This window comes from Amblyomma maculatum, chromosome 10 (genome assembly GCF_055883805.1).
Source record: "Amblyomma maculatum isolate TAMU_Amacu chromosome 10, ASM5588380v1, whole genome shotgun sequence".
Taxonomy (NCBI): Eukaryota; Metazoa; Arthropoda; class Arachnida; order Ixodida; family Ixodidae; genus Amblyomma; species Amblyomma maculatum.
In genome coordinates, this window is record NC_139353.1 from 5,578,964 (window position 1) to 5,601,995 (window position 23,032).

Below are 23,032 nucleotides of genomic sequence, written 5' to 3' on the forward strand. Positions count from 1 at the left end.
TCTTGACGGATACTCCGGATTCATTTTGGAAAGACACGGCGCCGAAAGGATGGATGGAATCCTCTGCCACAGTCAGCAACTTGTCATAAGGCATAAGTCCTTCACACCACTAGAGAAGCCAAGAAGCCTCTTGTCTGAAAGGGACTTCACAACATTTACCACTTCCACTGCACTACTTACTAGACAGGGTCATTTATAGTCAACATGTCGAGTTTTCCTTTTAGAAACACAGCGATAGACTTTTGCTAGGTGTCGCGTTCTTAAATGATAACCCTTAAGGGTACGTCAACCTTATGCGTTTTCGCGCTGAAAAACACTTCTAGAAAGAGGCGCTTACTATTAATCCTATTGGCTACTTTTCGGAGATTGAGATTCAGACAAAGTGTTTTAGCTTGAGCCTTAAGTTTGGGAAGTGAAACATTGCCTTCACATTTAAAAACTTCGGAAACTGCATGATGGGCTTTCTCATTGAATATGCCACGGGGAAAAGCTGCGAAACCGCCCTCTTTGTCAGAGGGGATGACACAAAGCGACTGCTCAGCTAGGAAGAACAACGCATTTCACATTGACTTTTGAAGGGCGAGTCTTACAGTCGGAGAGGACGTCCACACCATCAGAGGCACACCCATGGCAGCGAAAACGTATGTTCCATCATCACGCGCAGTCCAGAGTGCGCACACCAGACTGCGTGTTTCTCGTGCTTTTTTTATTGCGAAAGCAATACTACGCCAGGTTTCGTCTTTTCGCCGTACCGGAGCCTACCCTTCACGGTCGGTGATCGGTCATGTGACAACTGACGTCATACCAGAGCGAGAAACAGGGTAGCAAGTCGGCTCTTCGGCGCGCCGTAGCTACGCTCCACGGCCGGTCGACCTAGGTCGACCACCTGCGAACGGCGGCAAGCGATTGACGTCTCACAAGTTGCAAGAGCTTGCAGGCCTTGCTGCGGTTCATTGGGCTACAGAAAAAAGAATCTGTGAATGAATAATAAAGTTTGGAGACGTCTAAAAAATATGCCTTTTATTCCGTGGGTACACAGGAGATTAGCAATGTGCACTACCACAAGCGAAACACTTTGCGTCCAAGCGGACATTGCTTTCACTTTCCGTATTATTGCTTTCACAATTTCCAGGCTTAACTAAAGCTAAGCTTCAGCTAATTTTTTATTATTATTATTGTGCCAGCCTCGTCTGCCCTCTTTTTATTTGTTTTTATCGCGTCAGTTTCTCATGCGGAAGTGTTGAGTGGGATCTACAAACTTATCTTAACGTTGCTGTCGGCCATATTTCGCTGAGGATCGTTATTTTTGTGTCTGCGGGAGTATATCCGGCGTATTTATTTTACCTCCTTCTTGCAAACAACCCATTTAACGCCTCGGCCACATGTCAACGGGTATACATAGCCGGATAGGAACGAAGCGGACTATACCCTCACTTGATGTTCTCCAACCGCTGCCGTCAACTCATGTCATTATGCCGTGGTGGGTCACCTTGCAGTGCCGCGCGCTATAGAAGGTGCAGGACGTTTGCCACTGTCGCCAGGGCAGTAGGCCGACAGCATTGGTTGAAATGACTTCACTGAGGGGCATATTCTCCGGTTCCTTATTTTAGTTCCCTGCTACCGTATAGTCTCATTCTTTCTATCTAGAGCGTTTAAAACTGGAGCCATCAGATGCGCCATTGACTATCAGAGTCGAGCGTTTCCAGAAACCATTCTCACCGCGGCAGATGATTTATATATACATGAAAAGCCGAAGCAGTCCACTTTAAAAAATTGAGCCAATCTACATATCGGATGTGGAAGAGGACCCGAAATAGATCAATTTAATTCATTTATTTCACCAAATACATTGTTGAAGCAAGAAGGGAAACGCCGAACCGAGGTTAAAAATGTAAGGCGATCGAGGCATGGCCGCATATCTTGTTTGATCCTGTCGACTGCGCCATTTATGGGATGGTCTGAGTGGATCAGCTGTGGTTTTCGAGCTCGAGATTCGTAGTTCGTAATGCACGAGCATGATTTATGTCGCCTGGCGCAAGCACGCAAACAACTTCTGTTACTGCTGTACGGCAGGGGAAGCCCTCCCCTGTTACGAAAATACCTGCAACCGAATGATGAATGCAGCGATGGAAGTGCAACACGCGCGGAATATCGTGGCCCGTAAGGCTGCTTGAATAACTTTTGCTGTGGCGAAATGAAGCCAGCTTTGCGAAAGAAGCTTGCTTTGCGATGTACGCCTGCCTCTTCACCATTCTTTTTGGCAGCTGCACAAGTGCTGGTGCCATATATGCTTGCCTGGTTCCACGTGGGGCACCACGCACAGATAGCGCAATAATAATTATCTAGCAGTACGCCTTGGATCAAAATAGTAAACTCCTTCGCCGGTGGTTAGGGCGCTCGGCTATAGCGTACCCAGGGATGTGGGATCGAATCCCGGCCACTTCTCGATGGAGGCGAAAAGCAACTCCCGTGTGCTGTGCGATGTCAGGGCACGTTGTTGAAATTTCCGGAACCTTCCATTACGGTGTTCCCATAACATTAATCGCTTTGGGACATTAAACCCCATCATCATCACCATCAACAACAGCCTGGCTATACCCACTGCAGGGCGAAGGCCTCTCCCATATTTCTCCAATTAACCCGTAGCTGCATCTACTTGACTTAAACCCCATAAACCACACTAAACCAAACTTGTTCGACAGTGTCACCTTCCATTACCTTTTCAGGGCGGGTGTGCATGCCGGATACACGACAGTTACATGCTCAGGTCCATAGCCTTACTGAATGTCTAGCCGAGTTGTTTACTTTCTAAACGCGGGTGAAACACACACATATTTTCATATTTCAGCGCCATTTTGCACTACGCTGTCTTTCCTTCCATCGCCGCGCTAATCTGTACAGCTTTCTAAGGTACTCTCGAGAATGAAGCGCCATCTATCAACGCGCATGCATTGTGCCCTTGACGTCACCGTAAATTGTCTTCTGGCTGCGTGCCTATGCTCACGCCACTGGCTGTTGCCCTGCCCGCGGGCTTAATCGTTCTCCCTCACTTCCGGGGGGAGACGCCACTGTGCGACGATGTGCCGGTTGTTCGGTGGGCGCCTTTCGCACTTCTTGAAGGAGTTAGCGCTCTTCTCTCGATCGGGGCGCTTTAGTCCTCCAGTGGGAAGGCTGACTAATAATTGCGGGTTCTGCGTGCCGGCGCGCGTCCGTTTTCTCTTTACCCTCCAAGACAGAAAACACAACATATATATAACAACGGCGCATTGTTTTTCCTTCCGCTTTTCATTCATAATCATCATAAGACTCATTCTTGTCAAATAGCAATATCCCCTACGTTTACCTTGGACTCGTAGACTGTTCGTTCCTTTAAATTATATCTGAGGTTTTGTTGCGCCTGCGGCGTCCCTCTTTTACTAGGTCCAAGGCACCATAGGTTACGCCGGCTCTGGCCGTTCCGAGCCCATTTCGAATATATTAACCAGCTGGTTTCTCTATTGTAATGCACACCGAGCGAATTCCTCTATGCGCACATGATGTTCCTTAGAACTTGCTGTCGAGCAATGAAAGTCGACTTTCTCGAGAGTTAATGCATTTTAAATGGCAATCGAAACAGTGCACTTGTTGGAGACTGCCTTTCGGGTTCTACTTGAGTTTCGTTAAGGCTGTAGCGGCTCGTAGGGGTCAGTTTCGCTCAAAAATTAGGTCTGCGTCATGGACGATTGGCGTCGCCACGCCATCTTTTTTATTGCTTTGTCCAGCATAACGACAGTCTGAAAACGTGGCGGCATCATCATCATCAGCCGGGCTATCTACTGCAGGGCGAAGGCCTCTCCCGTACTTCTCCATTAACCTGGTCCTGTGCTAGCTTCATCCACTTGACCCCTGCGAACTTCTTAACCTCATCCACCTAACTAAGTTTTTGCCGCTCCCTGCTACGCTTTATTTCCTTTGGAATCCAATTGGTTACTCTTAGCGACCGTCAGTTATCCTCTCTTCGCACTATACATGTCCTGCCCATGCCCATTTCTTCTTCTTGATTTACACTAAAATGTCTGACCCACTCTGCACTCTTCCTATCTCTTAACGTCGCACTTACCATTTTACGTAGAAACGTTTTCGTTAACCTCCATGTGTCAGCCCCATAGGTGAGTACCGGTAAGGTAAAACTGTCATACACATTCCTCTTGAGCGACACCAGTAAGCTGTCAGTCATCATTTCCGAGTACCTTCCAAATGCGCTCCATTCAAATCTTATTCTCCTAGTTATTTCCCTTTCGTATCCCGGATCTGCGAGAACTACCTGTCCTAAATAGTCGTATTCGCCTATCACTTCAAGCGCTTCGCTACCTAACTGCTGTTCCTTTCTCAGGCTGTTATTACCTTAGTCTTCTGCGTGTTAATCTTTAGACCCACCTTTCTGATTCTCTTGCATAGGTGACTAATCATTCGTTGCAATTGGTCCCATGAGTTACGTAAGGCAATGCCATCAGCGATTCGCAGATTACTGAGATTATAATTTGCAAACGTTACGTAGCGAATTTAAAACGTTTAACTCCGACGTGCTATATAGCTGCGCTCAGTAGTGTCACGGGGTTGTAGCGGCAGTAAAGTTTGTACGTCACCCGTGTTTGCCCCGTTGCAATAAATACCCTGGGGAATGGAAACAGCTTCTTCAGCAATTAACGCACCGTAAAACCCGCCATACGAATCTCCCAGCTGGTGCCCTCCAACTTTCCTTGCACTTTGGGCGGTTTGGTCCCAGTCATCGATTGTGTGCTCAGCTCGGAAGTCGTCGCCTTTGTCTCTTCTCCCATTTTTTTTTCCTTTTTTTTTTTTTTCTTTTTTCTTTCCCCGAACGTTTTGTAGCAGTCGCAGCTGCAGCGGTGGAGGACTTGCTCAGCCAGGCGCGTTGCCAGGAGAAGGTGCTCTCACACGTGCGGCTGCAGCGTGGCGCTCTTTGGCAACCAAGTCCTTAGCTCGACCGTGGACACCGCCTCCCTCTCCCACATCCCTCTCACTCAGACGACGGGGAACGCAGTGCTGCCTCTTCGCTGGTGAGGCCGTTAGCTGGCCAGGAGGCAAGCCGAGAGAGGAACGCCCTGCCGCTGGCCTCGGCGACTGCTGTGCGGGGAGCCGTCTTCGGGGAGCGCCCAAAGTGTAAACAAAAACACAACTCTGGCGCACTCTTTCGTCGTCCGTCCGTTCTATTCCTATTCTCGGGAGGTGGGCGTCCGACCAGGAAAACTTGGAGCTACGAATCTTTCTATCCAATGTTACTTGTTCATGTCGCATCTTCTGTAACTATAAAACACGGCCTCCGAGATGTGTTGCCAGTCTCAGAGGCTGCACAAAAAGAAAACACCTGCGCGCCATGTTTTTTTTTTTTTCGCCATGTCCGAGACGGAACTGCATGTAATAACAGGGAAAAGAGGGAGGTAGAGGATTCTTTGCCTCCAGCAGTAATGACGTAGTAGCAACGCGGCGCGCGTGGAAACAACGGGAGTTTCAAGAAAACGCCGCCGTTCTGCGCTGCGCACGATCCATCAACCATAGAGAAAGAGATTGTTTTTTCTTATTATTTTTTATTAGGCCTTGATTTTGTTACCCCATTTGTCGCGAGGCTAAACGCACCACGAGCCGTAGCTGGATGCCAGACACCGAAGGCTGTTGCGACGCGCTTTTGCCGATGCTGCGTCTGCCGGCAGTGCCAAAGGTTGTTCTTGCGAAGTGCTTTGCAGATGCTGCCGATCCCGAAGGTCCTGTGTGTGCCACTAATGCCCAAGCGTCTCATGTCTTAGGGCAACTTTTTTGTTTCGCTCTTTTTTTTTTTTTTTTTTTTTTTTCATATTGGGCGTGGGTCTGATTTTGTTGGCGTAGAGCTGGGGCCTCCCTTAGGCGCGCCTATGGCAGCGCTGTTCAACTCTTGTCTCTCCCTGTCCTTGCGATCTGTAAATTTGTTCTTCTGTTGTTGGGCGGAAAACATGAGTCGGTGCGAAGTGGTCATTGCTGTCGATGCGCGCCACAAGTGAAGCCTGGTTGTTGTTTGCTTGCCATTTCGCGCGCTTTTCAGTTTGTCCCCTGCGCGATAAATTTCTCTCTGCTCTGTGTGTTTAATTGTTTCTTTATAGTTTGCGTCGTGTTTTGCAGCCACGCCTGAGCTGCAAGCAGGTAGTGTATGCACTGGCGACATTGGTGACGCATGTGCTGCTCAGCTGTCGGCCTGTTTAGTCTGGAAGGATTGTCATCCAGCTTCAAAACAACGCCGTGTGGCTGAGCGAGGTTCAATGTGGTGGTTGGATAGCATTGGCGACGTATATATGCTCCTCGGCTCGAGCGTTGGAGAGCTAAACAATTTTCACCTGTAATAGGATACAACTTAAGAAACTAAATTGCAAAAGAATTGTGAGTTGAGCTAGTTAAGAAACTTAAGAAACAACCGGTACTAACTATATTTGCCATGGTAAGCGGCGTGTGTATTACTCCGCTTAGCAAGCAGCTTTTTTTTTTTTTTTCTTAATTTGACTATACTAAACAATTGCCAAAGGCATCGAAATTCCAGAGCTTCTAATTTAGCCGATGGTCTGCTGTTATTATTTTTTTTTTCCCAGATACAGTGAAAGCTTTATTAAGAGAGGGTAATAATGTATGTCACGGAGGAATTGTGTGCGGCGGTTACTCCAGGCTTGACTTGCATCCGGCTGTAAAAGGGCATATAGCTTCAGCCGTTCAGGCTCGACGCTGAAGGGAGGGCGGCCGTGGGCATCGTATTCTAATCCTCACAACCCTAATCCGCGTTCTGGCTTCATTCGTCTTCCCATCTATTGCTCGGTGGGCAGCCTGTTGTCCCTGATCAGGGTGCGGCCGGCGCGCGCTAAAGAATTACCGTCGCCGCATTTGGCAAGCGGGCAGGTCATTATTCGAAGCTCCACCCGCGCTGACATGTGCCGCGGGCTGAATGAATGAGTTGTTTTGTGGGGCTTAGTACACTGTATAGCGGCATCTCGCGCATGCGCCGCGGGTGTTCTCTGTTCCGTCTGCAGTGAACAGCTGTTTCGTTTACATAAATGCTTGTTGGCGGGGGGGGGGGGGGGGGGGGGGGGGGGGGGCTCGCGCTTTACAACGTACGTCTTCAAATAGACATTCTATTCTAGCAGCCCAGAGGAGACGCTTAACGCATTCAAGGCACAAATGCAGTGTTTATGCCTGATGGCAAACGTCTCGAAAAAAAAAAGAAAAAAAAAAGATGATATCGTGCGGACAAATAGCTCAGACCTTAATAAATGTCGAAGCCGAGGAGAGAGTTCCGAACGCAGACCATTCGGTTTGGTTTTGGGGTTTAACGGCCCAGAGACGCCGTAGTGGAGGACTCCGGAAATTTAGACCACCTGGGGTTCTTTAACGTGCACTGACATCGCACAGCACACGGGCGCCTAGCTTTTCGTCTCCATCGAAAAGCGGCCGCCGAGGCCGGGATTCGATCCCGCGTTCTTGGGCATAGTGGTCGAGCGCCCTAACCACTGCGCCACCACGGCTTTTTTTTTTTTTTTTGTGTGTGTGTGTGTGTGTGTGTGTGTGTTTTTCCCGCGGGGCGAAGACTATTCAGCTAAATCTTACAATAGTAGCAGTCGGGTTAACCAGAGGGGTACTGAGCTTACACAGGGAATGCATACTTGAGGGAATAGATTGATTTGTCGTCTCGTTGTATTTACCGTTCATTGCAAGTTGGCCGACCAAATTAAGTTGAAACCATCCTTGTTGCGCAGTTGAGCGCTTCCGGAAACCTTGACGTCCGAACAATGCAAAAAGGTGTTTTTATTCAGTTATCTCGGCTCAAGAACGCAAGCAAGTACTCAATTGAAACGCAGCGTGCATCTGGTTCTGTTATTCGCACCCATTGATAGCGCCTTGTCAAAACCTTAATTAGAGCAGTTGACAAAGTTATTCACCCGTTTTGGCGCGCGTCTCTGCTGCTGCTTGCCGTGACCGGGATCACGGGATTCTCGTAGCGGTGGGTTCTGCCTTTTACAACAGCTGCTTTCTGCTCTTGTGTCAGCATCAGTGTGGGTATTTAAATGTTCATACAGTCCCCGAAATAAAGCAGGAAAAAAAGAAAGGAAAGTGTGCTACGGGAACCAAGGCCGAGTTGATATTAGACGGTCAAAAACAATTCGAACACTTTTTTTGTGTCTGGTGTGCGCACTGCGGGTATTTCGTGAACTGTCTGTTTCGTGGAATATAGTGCAATGTATTTCTTCCGTGTAAATTTCCCTCTACAGGTCACCGGCCCTTAAATGTATGTGTCCAAGATAAAGCTGTCGAAATGAATCCGGCGCCCTTAAAGGCACGAGGGACATGTCCCATACACCACATATGTTTACCTTACCGAGTAAGAGGTTGATCAGTTGTATAAGTTAGTAAGCCACCCAGTAACTCATGGGACTATGTTTTTTCGAAGCAGTTGAGCGGAGGCGGCTGCACGTGCATGACGTAGTTTATCAAATCCATTTAGCGTATTGCCTTTGTCAATTGTCCTGTACTTTTGAGTCTCTAAAAGAAGCAACCATCCAAAGCAAACTGTAGAAAAATTGCCACATATAAACACAAAAAGGAGGCATTTAACCCCGTGTTTGTCGCATGACCGTTTTTCCGGACGCCCGTAGCGCAAGCGCAGTGGCAGGGTAGGCGCAAGCTGTGGCCTCGACATATGGGTCCGGTAAACCGGTATATGTCTCCGCTGTCCCTATGTCGGGGACAGCTCTTACGTTGTGGCACTCATTTGCTTGCTACAGCAGACCAAAGCGCGCATCCTGCAAGCGCGGCCGGGTTTCTCACACGTGGCCCAAAATCCGCGCTCGCCGAAGCCTTTGTGCTCATTGGCAACGAGCGGCTGCGTCAGCAGGGTGGCTGCGCAACAGCGCGACGCGGAAGAAAGCTCTCTTGCGTACATACGCACGCGCGTGTGTTGCAAGACCACGTAAAAAGTCCCGTTCTCCGCTGCACCCCGCCGGTCTTTCTCCCCGAGTTCGCGCGTCTGGGCGACGCTTGTTTACGCCTTTTGGCGCGTGCTTCTCTGCTGATCCTTTCGGTGTCCGTTGCCATGGAGACAGCGAAAGACGCCTTCTAACGGAAAGTGGTGGGAAAAGTTCCGCCTTCGTTTTCCAAGCTCGGCAGTTTCATTGTTTGTGTTTACCATGTGGCGGGCGTTTCCACTTGAGAAATTGGCGACCATTGGGATGAAAAACGAACATAAAATGGGCCTTTCTTTTTTGTTTTTGACGAGTGGCAGGCGAGAGGAAGTCGTTGCAGGGTGCCCTTCTGTCGTGTGACATATCAGCCAAAATACTCCTGCCGTTCTAGTCAGCGAACAACTTGACGCGTAAATGAATTTGTGCGGTCGACTGGCTGTTCGCTCCTCTTCCGAATGAGAAAGTTGTTTGGTGAGGTGTCCGCGTCTTTCCCGTTCATCCTTTCGTTCTCCACACTGAAGAGGGCTGCTTTCGCACTCACGCAGTAGTTGGCACGCTTTCTCTTCGCAATTGCTCTCCTTTGCTTTTTTTTTTTTTTTTTTTTTTTTTTTTTTTTTTTTTTTTTTTTTTTGCGGGCAACTTCTTTCGCCGAGGGGGCGAAACTTAGGCGTGCATTAGTTCTGCAAAGCGAAACTTAAGTCTGCCTTGAAAGCACACAAGTCTATGTGTTTCATATGCGTGCCATTTATTTCTGCCCACTGCAATTATGTTCATCGTGTGAGGGCTAGATTCACAGTGTTTGCTCACCCATAGAGTGTTTCGCTAATTTGCACATTAAATGTGTCTGGTGGTGCTTCTGATACAGTGAGGTAGAAATGAACGTGCATTTAAAAGCTCGCTACTCGGCACTATGGAAACAAGATGAAAATAGTGGTGAGAGGAGGGTGCGAATTCAGTGGCTTACTTGCATTGTCCGTGGCATACTGCGCACGTCGGCTCTTAGACGACCTTGCACTCGCTGTACTGTCGGCGTCACCCTCGTGTGGATCATTCTGACAGCGCACAGCCGGCAGTAAAGGCTGGCGTTAGAACGCAGGCGCTGATTATCGGGAGGGTTAAGCATTAAAGGCCACCTCACTCCATGCTGATGATGATAGTTTGTTGTTTGTGGGTTTAACGTCCCAAAGCGACTCAGGCTATGAGAGACGCCGTAGTGGACTCCGGAAATTTCGACCATGCGCTTTGGGTTCTTTAACGGGCACTGAAATCGAACAGCACACGGGCACCTTGCTTTTCGCTTCCATCGAGAAGCGGCCGCCTAGGCCGGGATTCGATGCCGCGTCCTTGGGAACAGTAGTCCAGTGCCGTAACCACTACGCCACCCCGGCGGGGCTGATGATGATAATGTTGACTAATCAATTTGTATCCGGTGGACACCAGATTGGTGTTCCGGTCAAAAAAAAAAAGTAAATAAAACAATTGTCGAAAAATACAGCAATTAAGAAGTTCGCGCGCAGCACTTCACCCGGTCACACAAGTTTAACCTGTAGCGACTACAGCAACTGCGGCGAGCTGTGGGTTTATTTGCAAGGCATACGCCGCTGAAGCGCGCAGTGTGCGTAGTACACGTTGAACCTTTTAGTGCTTGTTTCGGTTGACATGTCCGTCCAGGAAATGAGCGTCGTCCATCGATACAATTCAGTTCACGAGCATTCCAGAAATGTCGATAGGCATGCCGCGATCGCGTGCACCGTCTGGGCCGATGTCTGCCCTTTCCTGCGATAGATGTACGCCGCCTTCTTCCTGCTTGTGTGAAGAGTGATGGAGCGGGCCAGATAGGAGAGAGAGTGTCAAGGCGACAATGCGCGCCGCCCTGGGCAACGCAGCCAGGCGCGCTTCCGCGTCGCCCCTCCTCCGCGCAGGATTTGTCTGCGGGCGATGCACGGACGTTGCCGCACTGCGACGACCTCCTCTATTGTATGAATAATGGGAGAAGTGGATTAGGCGGGGATCCGGCCTTTGTGCACACACGCGCATTGCTATTACACGAGCGCCAATTTGCACCTATGTTGGCCTAGTTGTCATCGGATATACTGGCGCCGGTTTGTCGATAGGCGGTCAATGTCCGTCGAGTGCCATGTCGAGAGGAGTCGCCAGAGCGTCAACGCACGTGGCGGGCTGTCTCACACTCCTGTTTCCCTCTCTCTGCGTGAGAAAGGAAGCACGCGGCCATCTTCGTCTCCACAAATCAGCAGCCTCCTCTTGCAGTCTGCGCGTGCATGTAGCCTAGCCGGTCGTCGCGTAGTCGAGCTATTTCGTATGCACCCCTCTCGAAAGAGTCCATGTCCCTCTAGAGAACTTGGGAACAGTGGGCGAAATGCGAAGCGAACGACAGCCTCCTCTCGGCTATGTCCCGCCCTGTCAGGAACAAACAAGAATTTAACGTGCACCGTGACTAACTAAGCCTCGATCCGTAGCTAGCGAAGCGGGGAGTCGTCTCTCTCTCTTACCTTATTTTTTTTTTTTTTTGGCTTTCGTATAATAACCAATGTCTTTGCGTAAGGCCGCCCGAAGCATTCTCAGTCGGCATCAGGCTGAAACTGGGCCAATCGCAACGCTCTCCTCGATCGGTCGACTCCCCGTTTCCTCTTGGCGCGCACGAGCAGCCTTTTCGCCGAAACTGCCGTTCCTCGTGTCTTTGGTGCGTACAAGTGCGTCTCCGGTACCGGCAGCGCTTGTCATGAGAACGGACGTGGTCGCAGTCGCATGTCCACAGTGGTTCTCCCGCCTCTCAAGAATGTGCGGTGAAGGAGCACTTGAGGAAGCGACCGCGGGAATTTCTGCTGTCGGAATCTCCTCCGGAGATGATCGCTTTCGCGTCGCCCGAGGGGAAGTGACCGGGAAGCACAGAGAAAGCAAATTAAGGGGATCATCAACACTGTGCAAAAGAGCTGGACAGTTACAAAGTACCGCTTCACATGGGCTATACCAACGACGTATATGATGACGCGCCCACGGTGGGTTTATTGGCAAGGCCTTTCCTGGATAACAATATCGATATAGAAGCGACAAATACCTCTGAAGGAAGGTTATCCAGCCAGTGGCATCCTGACGCTAGGACGTGAGCCACATTTGCCGCCTCGTTCTTAAACTGATCTATATACTACTACTATACTACTACTTATATGTTAACGGTGTCAGAACACATTAATTTCAGAGCACGAATCAACTACAAAAAATGATCTTCGGCTGCCACACCAGGCAGAGCTAAGGCTTTGCAAGAAGCCAGCCAGGGTTGTCCGGAGAGGACTGGGAATTACGGAGCGGCGTAGAAAGGGGACTGAACAGCGGAAGGATAGAGAGAGGCAGTGGGCATAGATTTTTGGGAAGTTGGAGTACGACGAAACAGAGCAAGTATACAGTACGTCTCGCTGGTGCAGTGAATTGGTCTGAATTTTACGCAGCGTAGGAGGCTGGGAAACATAGACGGATATACCCTTGATTTTGTTCAAAATTCTCCGGGAAGAAAACTAGCTGCGAGAGAGCACTTTTTCCAAGAAGTTTACTGTTAAAGTGATTATTTACATAATAATTGCGACTACAGTTACTGTTTTCAGACGGCAAGGATAACTGGCACTCGAACCGCACCGCTTGTGCCGCTGTCTCAATCCAGCCGCCATCCCTGCTGTTGGTTGATTGCGTGTGCGCGCGCGCCGTCATCCGGCGATTGTGATCGGCTCAGTCTTTCTCTCCCTCGTCTCACAGTCTTTCACAATGGCCTGCGTGTCCTCTTCATCCTCGTCCCTGCATTTCGAGCCCTGCTGCTCCGGAACGACTTCGCTGTCTGGCTTATGCGCACGCCTGTCGCTGTGGCCGTTTGTTGTTGTTGCTGCTGCAGACGACGTGGGAAGAGGGGACCGAGGAGGTCCAGTCTCTCCGGGCGGTGCATGAGTCATGCTTCCTGGCGCACCGGCCGTCCGGTCACAGTCGCCCGCCTTTTCGTTGTCATCATCTGGAGTCGCGTGCGGCGCACGCGCTCCATTTCTCAATGCGCGTCCGGCTGGCTCTCCGATCGCGATCCGTCGACGAGTGTAGGCAGCCGCGTACCAATCGCGCGATAAGGGGGCAGCTTCCGTACGGGAACGAGAGCGTGCTGTATTGGGTCCTATTGTGCCTCGCTGTTGCGCCTCTTCCGCAGCGTGCATCAGCCGACGCCCGTGTTTTGTCGCATACATCACAGGGCAGTTTTGCTTCGTGTTCCGTGCGGTACCACCGCAGGCTCGGGGCATTTTTTGCACACTTTGGTACAACAGTGCAGGTAAGAGAAATCCGAAGCTCGAATTTATCGTCCCTTGGCTGGGATGCGTCCAGCTGAAAGGTCATCGTCAGCCCACTGCAGGGAGAAGGCCTCTCCTATATTCCTCCAATTAGCCCGGTCCTATGATAGCTGTATCTACTTGACCTCATCCACCTCCTGCTACGCTTTCCTTCCCTTGGAATCCAATTTGATACCCTTTTCGATCGGTTGTCCTGCCCAATGGCATTTCTTCTTCTTGATTTCCGCTAGAATGACATTAAATCGAGTTATTTCTCTGACTCGCTTGCTGTCTCGTAGCATTACACCTACACAAAAGGCAGGAAAAATCACGGGGGGCTCCGCTTGTAAGGATGCCTGCGGCTCCCGGTTCCGTTTTCATATACATGCACTTTGTGACTAGATTAAAAACACTAATCCTTTAATATGTGCTTGTATTATCCAGCATATATACTCATTAGCACGTCGTAACCTACCGCAGTATGTGAAAGTCGACACCCGCCATAGATATAATTTAACCGAACTGTGCCAATTAACATATGCTTGCGTCTGACTAGGAATATGCAAAGACAATTGCGAGTTCGATTCCCATTTCACAGCTCCTCTCGCAGCAACTCGTGTTGGCTATATGATCTCGTGACGTCACACAACCAATCAGCGCTCGGCCATGTCACCTGTATATATTTGTTAAAAAGCGCCCCTAAGTGCTTTCGCTTTACTGCACGTTAGGAGGCACCCCGAATTTTCGCTCAACTTAACTTCAGCACTCGCGTGTAAGCATACGCGAACTAATGAGAGCGGCTGAACGGCACACTGATTCGGAGAAGTGCTTAAATTCCACCACCGCCATTTCGTCCCCAGCGTGACCAGCCCTCGGGCATTAGAAGGGCGGTCCTCGTGTAGTATTATCGGCCTTGGCTCGCTGTTGGCATATCGGACCCGCGGATGGGCGTAGTGTCCCAACGTATACCTCCACGCGTGACACATTTGCGTTCAGGTCACTGATCGCACCTCATGGAGTTCCTTATTGACACCGTTTGGGTCTACACCAGCCACCCACTTCGAAATTCAGCCATACCTCGCCACTAAATTTGGACGTTACGGACAAGGATCGAGGACAGGCAGGATTTAGAAAATTTCCTCCCAGCCCGGAATAGGGGCCTGACCGGAGAGCGATGACGTATACATGCCAGCGGATAATGGCGTCGGTTATTTCTGATCGATTATTTATCCATGCTATGTTTTATCGGTCAACTGTTGTCGCTGAGAGCAGTGCGTTATCTTGTGAAGCGTGCGGCCGAGCGTACACTTTATCTTTTTCGAATATATATATATATATATATATTCGAAAAAGATAAAGTGTATATATAAAAGATAAAGTATATATATATATATATATATATATATATATATATATATATATATATATATATATATATATATATATATATATATATATATATATATATACAAGCAATCCATGTCTATATATATATATATATATATATATATAGACATGGATTGCTTGTTACTAATGGGCCAGAGTTAAATTCAAACAGGATGTCACACAACTTTCCCGATTATCTATTTTATTCCAACAGTTTCGGACGGTGGACCGTCCTTCTTCAAGGTAGAATTGTACCTTGAAGGACGGTCCACCGTCCGAAACTGTTGGAATAAAATAGATAATCGGGAAAGTTGTGTGACATCCTGTTTATATATATATATATATATATATATATATATATATATATATATATAATTTTTTTTTTCATCTGATGTCTTTGTTTTGTTATATAAATAGAAATTCGCTTGGCATAGGTCCCGCAGCGTGTTGGCACTACTCTCTATGCGTCAGAAAGGTGGCAACTGAGAGACGTTGCTTGCAGCGGTGGAATCACCCACGAATCGTTTAGAGCGCGGGAACGCCGCCAATTTTGGTAACCAGTGATGGAATCGCTCAACGTGTCTTCGCCTGGCAATGCACTCTCTTTACGCTTTGTAAAATACGCACGGCGTTCAATCAGCTATAGCTTTGTGCACTGCCGTCTCCGTCACGCCTCGGCTGTGAAGTGAGTACCTGTATGGTAGCTGTCTGAAATTAATTGGTTCACCAGCGTGCGCGCTTTGATGATGCCGTTTGCATTCCACCTCGAGTTCCGCTTGCCTTGAGATACTCTGAAAAGTCGCTTTTAACCATCGTAAAGGTTGCCGAACTTCTGCATCCTGCCAGTCGCTGCCGACGCTGTTGTATGTTGCTTGATTACTTTGTCGTGTCGCAAGAAATAATTGCAGAGTAATGAGAAAATAAAACGCGCCTTTTCCTTGTGGGGCTGTTTATCGCATGCGGTCACGGATGCACACAAGGGCGTGTTGTACATGAAACAGTCCTTCCCTGTCCGATGGCCACGCAGTACGTGGCTGCTATTTTTTTTTTTTTTTTTTTTACCCAGAATGTAAAAAGCGCCAATGTACTTCCTGAACCTAAGGCATCTCTCGAAGTCTACCATATGTGTCGCCTCGAGACGAAAACTCCACAACCCCGTCGACAGTGGACGTCGGTTGTTGCCCTTGTCACTCGGTTCATTTGCCCCACTGTTTGCTGATCATCGTTGCTCGTGCTTGTCATGCACTGCGTCGCCACTTCGTTGTTATCAGCGTGCAACTTGCACAGACGTGGGAAAATTGCGCGCATAGTGCGTGCCCCTCGCATGCTGCACTGTGCATGGGACCAGCCACTCGGCTCACGCAAGGGCGAATGCCTGCATTGGTGGAGCACGTGGGCTACAGTGGCATAGTTCGCTTTGAGGAATGGCATCTGGAGGAAGGGAAAACAAGTCTCTCAGGCTTCAGCAATCATTTGTGCAATGATCTTCAATGTGTACCTTTCACATTTCCGCTGCCTATACGTGGCGCTGTGCCTGCTCTGTAGAGAGGGAATACATTTTGCTCGGTATATCGACATCGCCGGTGACTGTGCCACACTCACCCGGTTGAATATGTTTTGCCACATTACGCTTGGGCGGACGCCGGTTGGTCTGTTCGGAACTTACGTCGGAACCATGAACCGGTGCGCGCAGCTATGGCACGATTCTTCGAGCGCCCGCTCCGATTGCCGTTAGATATCCTCCTGGTATATTCTTGAGTCGTGCGTCCCCAATGACTGTGACCTATCCCTTCCCCCCAGGTCCTCTCTCTGCTGGCGATTGTGTCACTCACGCGATGCGTGAGCGTAGAACGCTTCTTTTTTTCTTTCGTGCACGAGAATGCTGTCAGTCCATCTTGAGAGAGGGCGCAGCGGAGACATTATCGTCAGTGTCGTCATCTTCGGCTGCCGTGTCCGAGAGCGTCGCGTGTGGTCAAGCCCCCCCCCCCCCCCCCCCCCCCCCCTCTCTCTCTCCTTCTGTCTTTCTTTAGTGGAAGTCAGACGACTCTAGCATGTGCGCGCGGGGTAATGAGTACCCTACTTTGAAGTGGTTATCGCACACACCACCAGAGAATGGTTTCTGTGCGCTGACGTCATGCACTGAGTTTGCCCAAACTCGTGAAGCGTGGTTTGTTTCCAACTCGCGCAATGGACTAACGGTATTGGTATTCGAAGGGGAAGACAAGGCTTCTTACCTTGCAAAGATTTAGACTTTTAAATTGGGGCATAAGTTCTCCCACTGTACTGTCAACAGTGCAGCCTGGTTGCAGTTAGTTAAGACGTATATACGCACCGCAGCTGCCAAATATCGATCCCATTTCATTTGACGTGTAAACGATTACTTTTTTTGCTTGTATTTGCTTTCATCGTTTCCTCTCCAGACTTTCTTTACTCCCATCTATAGGTGGCCTCGTTTCGAGGCCGTGTTCTCTGAAAGATCTTGCCGTATGTACCCCTCTTGTTTGCGTGTCGGTGTCCGACATGTAAAGAAGCGCTGCATGTGAACAAGTATGTATCTTCGCGGTCATAGCCTGCTGAGCACTGCCTCCTTTTTAACAACAAAAAAGCTGTGTGGAGGTGGAGTCGTCACTTTCGGCTCCTCCAGCTTGTGGAAGAGGAAGGAAATAGTGAATAAAAAGAAAAATGTTAGGAACAAGACGCCGAGACTGGCCAGGTTGTATGAGCCCTGTTGCGGAGAAAATTGGTGGTAAGGGCAGTTCGAAAAGGGTGCGGAGGAGGTGTTTCTCTGGAGAAGCCGTGCGTGGCCCAGATGTCGGTCAACTGACACCCATCAGTCCGTCCGTCCGTCGGGGCAGAGCCGGCGTTGCGGCACGCTTCTCAGCCCCCTTTTCCTCTTTCTTTCTCTAAACCCCTTCTTTTTCTCTCGCTCCTTGGCTCTGCTCGGCGACCCAGTTTTTGACGACGCTGTGCGCGCAAGAGGAGAGCAACTGCCCAGTTTCCTCCTCATTTTTTTTTTTGTTTTATGGTTATTATTACTATTTTTGTTTTCCACCGCTTCTCCAGGAGTCTCTCTCGTTCTTTGTTTTTGCTTTTTGTTTGCGGTCGCTGGCGAAACGCGGCGGCCCGCGACCCACCTTGCCTGTCTCGGTGCACTGGCGTCGCTGGTCGCGCAGAACGAACGACGGCTTCTTCCCTGCTCCAGCAGGAAGGGCGGCCATTGCTCCACACCTGAGCTGTTGCCGCTTTTCGTACGGGCTGCTTTCTTTCGTTGCAATTCTCTTTCATTTCCCACTGCCAGCGCTGACGCGCGTTGACCTGTGAGACAGATGACGGCGGCAGCCGGGTTCAGTTAGTATAGTTGTGCGTAATATATGTAACACACGACGTAGCTGCTGCTTTTGCACCATGACTGACGCTGATGGGGTGGAGATGGCGTCCCATCATCGACCGTTCCTACAGGCGCGCACACGACCATTTACAGCGCGTGAATGCACGCAAGCTGGGATCCGGTCAGGTCTCTTTACGCAAGCTCGTGAAAGGCTTTAGTGCTGTCTATGGGCAGGTTAGTCTACCTCTGTTACGCCGCAAACGCAGAGAGCGCAGAAAAGCTGTATGCGCACAGCGTCCACGAGGATGGATTTGCCTTATGAAAGGTGCAATCAAAAGCGCGCTGTGAACCTCGTTTCTGTCCGTCAGAAAAATCCCAGTAGGCTATGTGTAGTCTTCCTTAGACGTGCAGTCTCCAATAGTTTTATTGAGTTTGTAAAGCCAATCGTCTTCAGACTTATCGCTGGCTTCCCGCAAATGGTTTCCACGTGCCGTCCGTTTCAACGCCCAGTACACGCGTGCTGTCCTACCCCGTACGTGCTCGGTGCGAGAGCACGGAACCGCTACGCCGATCAGCGCTGGTCGACGACCGTCGCACCGCTGTGGCCTTCGCACAAAGCGGCCTAATTCGCCGGAAAACGGCGTTATTATTACCGCTGCGCGCGCACGTGCGCAGACTCGACGCGCCCTCTCGCATGCCTGCCTTCATTCACGCGTGCGCGATCGTGTTTGTCTCGGGCTGGAAGAAGCAGTACCGCTCAGTTTGAGGTGTGCATTAACTTGATCTCGGTCCCGCGTTTAGTGCGCCTTTTACATGACGGCCGAAGGCACTGTAGGCACTGTATGCTCGCATATGTGCACAACATGGAGCGAATACGTTCGATCAGAAAGAGGTGGAAAGCGAATGAAATAGGGAAGAGAGAGAAAAAAAGGCACAGCAGCAGAACGTCCGTCCTTGCCCGCCCTCTTTTCGTATTCCTGGAAATGAGCGGCGCGTCCCGCGAACGAGGGCATATGCCCCGACAGCCCAGGTTCGTTAACATTGCATTCTGCCCGGGGTTGGCTTGACTGGGGTGCGTCACTCGCATAACCGTGCAGCGTTACGAAAGAAACCAGGTTGGTCTTCGGCGACGTAGTAAAGGGAGGAAGGGCATGCATTAATCCGTTCGCGGGCGTTGTGGTTGTCCTACCGGCCCCGCGTACTAAGCAGTCATAGCAGAGAAGCGATGTCAGTCCTAATGCCTACCAGTCAACGAAGATGCGTCCTAAACAGCGAGCAATTAAAAAACAAGGCGACAATTTGGTCAACGTATTTGCATACCAGCCAGTCACACTCACGACAGGGAAATAATAAGCTGCTTAGGTGTTCGATGTGTGCAAGACTGACAGGACGGGTCCCGGTCTGCCCATGACCATAGGATGAACTGGCTATATATATATATCCTGTCGTTTCCTATCTAACTATGGTTCTAAGACAATTCTGCCAGCAAACAGCGCCAAGGATTGGCCGAACCGAGAAGCCCCGTAGAATCCTCGCTGCTGCATGCTTTTAATGAAACGTGACGGATGCTCTAATTGCCAGGGCGTGCTCGCGTCGTCATCGACGCGCGTGCCTCGGCAGGGATGTCACATAAATGTGCTTTCGCTCTATGTATGTGAGAATTATGCGCACGCGAGTACGTTCCTTGTGTGTGGTACTTTGCTGCATATATACGCGTACTATGCGTGCGTAGAGAGGCGCGGGACGATCACCCTGCCGTTGTTGCCACGGGGTGTGGCGGTGAAGAGCGCGTGCGCCGCCCCACGGATACGCCCGGAATATTCGACCTCCTTCGTTCATCTTCTTGAGTAACTCTATTCATTCGTCTCGAAGGAAGGTGGCTCACGTGAGCTCCGCCAGTTTTAGGTTTTGGTTCAGCTGGACCGTGCATCATACATTTATGCAGGCAAACAGGCGCACTCGTCGTAGTGAAATCACTTTCTTCTGTAGAAATGGCTTTTTCGGCAGTTGTTCCTGTCTTTCGTGCTGCAGAAGCACTCGTTTGCGTACTGCAGCCGTACAAAGAGAACGACCTGATATTTATTGCGTCGTAACTATTGTCTTAGTGTTCTTATATATACTTTTTAAATGGACAGAGCCAAAATTTGTCATGAGATTATGGTGGAGATGAAAAGATCTCACCTCATATAGTACGAGCACTACAATATCAAAGAAAAGAGGCTTTACAATTTTAATTTGCCATTGAAAATCGCATAAAAACAACCGAGGCGCTATCTAGCGGAGAAACCCTAGTACTTTAAATGTAGCCCCTTCACGTGAGAACATGTCAGCAAAATATCGCTGATTTTCGTAACTGCACATTGTTCTTTTTTCTTCCAGGAGTGCTTGCCATAATTTATTATATTTTGCGCTCTCTCCAGTGCGTCCTTAACTAAAAACCACCCGTGCTTTCGCACTGCGAGATATGCTTTCAGGTTTTGCCACTAGTTGGTGCCACAGTATTTGCAATTTCGTGAATAAAGCAATGACAGTGCCCACAAAATCTTTCGTCGACGGGGGCGTGCGTTATTGTGCCGTAACAGCATTGAGTGTGAAACTGAAAAGGACGTTACTCTACACACACACAAAAAAATGACTGATTACTGTCTGGCGAGTGGAGGTTCTATTTGTTTTCGTTACGTCTTTTTTGTCGACCACCAGTCGTCATCGCAGTCGCTGCTCATGGTTTCCAGCATCGGATTACATAAAAACGGGCGCACGCATTGATAAAAAAATTCCCGGCAAAAATTTATTACAGCGTTTCATTACAGCGTTTCTAACAAAACCGTTATGGAATCGAACATTTTAGACATCAATCTTTCCACTGCGGCGAAAAAAGAAATCGAGACCTAAATTCCAGTGTTCTGTCCCTTTAAACAAGCCTACACCCTTTAAAGCTATACTTCCTGGCTAGCTGGCATTTGCTCATCTCGGATAAGTTTTGTTGAAAAGATGAGTTGAAATGTTTCGAGTAACGTCTTTTCTTGTGTCAAATTGTCTAGTGTGAATTTGAACGTGAACGTTGGGAAGCTTCAGTTAGTGGCTCCAAGCAAAAATAGGTTCCCTTAGGAGCTTTTGTTCCTTTATTGCCAACGCCCGGTTAAAGTTCTTCGATGGGAGTCGAACGGGCAACCTTGCATGGGAAAAGCCTCTTGCACCTATGAGGCACATGCGGGCACACATTGAAGACAACGATAATGACGTGAGTGGGGGGTCTTGCATCATGAGGTGTAGCCGAGGACAGCCCAGCGAATTGACTGGCAGGCAGGCCTCAGGACGGAAACCCGAGTGCTGCTACGGACCTCTGGTGTAAGGCCATTGTATCCTCTGGCGTTACAATCGACCTTGGCACGACGTCTTCGACGCCGGCCTGTGCTACGAAACAGCGGCAGTGCAGTTCGAGCGCACTGCGCTGCATCATGTCACGCGACGCGGCTTCGTGACCCGCGCGGCTTCTTTCTTTTTCGTACCTCGACTATAATTACACGCACAACGCCGCCGTCGCTGCTCACGCACATCGCGGGTGTCGCCACCTTCACGGTTGTTCCCCTTTCCACCCCTTTTCTCTCCCATTGTTGGTTTCATCTTTCGTTCTTCATTCGGTCTTTATTTCCTTCGCGTTACGCCCACGTCTCGTCTCTTTTTCCTCTCTTGTCATTCTGATCGACGAGAGAGCGAGCAAGAGTTGACGCAGTCGAAGCTTGCGCCGTGTGACGTCATCTCATTCTGCAGGTTGGCGGAGGAGGCGTGGCCGCTAGGCTGGCAGCGTGATTTCGAAGCTGGGCGTTGAGGTCCCCTGGTCTGCTTCATCACCGCTCTTCTTTCGTAATCTTGTTTTTCCACCCCCGCATTCTACGAACGTGCACACGTCTCCGAGCGTGCATCGCACAGCTCACCGTCTTCGTGGCTCAGTTGCTGCTTTCTACTAAAGTGTACTGAACTGAGCTGCACTTCGCCGCACGATGATGGATTTTTGGGGGTGGAGGGGCAAGGTCCGGCCGTTGACTTCTTCGTGTCTGCTCGGTCAGTGCGGTGTCTTCCCGTGCGTGTGGCAGGCGGGCCTCTTTCAAGAAAGGGAGCGCGTACGCGGCGACATTGGAAACTAATCGACCGGCTCTGTGGATGTGATCGATTGGAGGGTCGACGTGCGGCAAGCCGAGCGTGCCGCTTTCCAAACACGAAACGCGTGCCTGTGCTACCAAGTAGAGCGTATGAAGGAGCCCGTGTGTGTACGAACCGACTATTGTGCGTCATCCTTACCATAGCGGCACTTGACGATTGCTCGATCATCTCTGCGGCAGTGTGAAGCCGCTTGATGCGACCACTGAAAAAAAAATTGTGATTGACCCCGTGTGTCGGTATATCACTGGCAGAGGCACCACTTTTACCGAAAGCAGTTTTTTAAAGCCGAGTACAAAATCCCTAAACATTAAATGCAGGCATCATCGCTGCCGAAAACTTTTCTTCCCAAGCAGACGTGACTATCTTTACTATTGTGTTGGCAGTAAGCACACCACCACCACAAAAAAAAAAAAAAAAAAAAAAAAAAGCGTTGCCGGTTCCGAAGTTTCTGTCGTGGGATGTGGAGAAGAGGTTGCGATGAAATATTCCGATGTAGCGTAACAATGTTACAATGAAAAACAGATCATATAGCGAAATAATTCATGTGATGAAGGATGTAACGAAACTTGGCCACTCGCGTGCGATGCTCTGCCATCTGAGCTATGGCGGCGTATATATGTCGTTAATTACTACACTGCATGAATGAGCATCATCGCACCGGAATTTCTCTTCTGGCGATCCCCGAGGTCGAGTTACGCCGCAAATCCCCTTGTAGAGCCGGTGTTCACGGAGCAATTTGTCATTCGCGTCACAAGATTGAAACGGCGGGCAGTAATGAAAAGTTGCATTTTTAAGCCGAGTTTTCTCTGCAACGATTTCACTCTCCCTCCCCTCCCCCATATTTTTTTTTTTTTTCGGGACAAGCATCAACA

At 49.5% G+C, this 23,032-nt stretch overlaps 1 protein-coding gene across 11 annotated transcripts in view; it reads left to right on the plus strand.

The window, feature by feature from the left end:
• Positions 1–23,032, plus strand: part of LOC146175438 (MAP/microtubule affinity-regulating kinase 3-like) — a 143,721-nt gene that overhangs the window by 20,402 nt on the left and 100,287 nt on the right. The window lies entirely within an intron of this gene.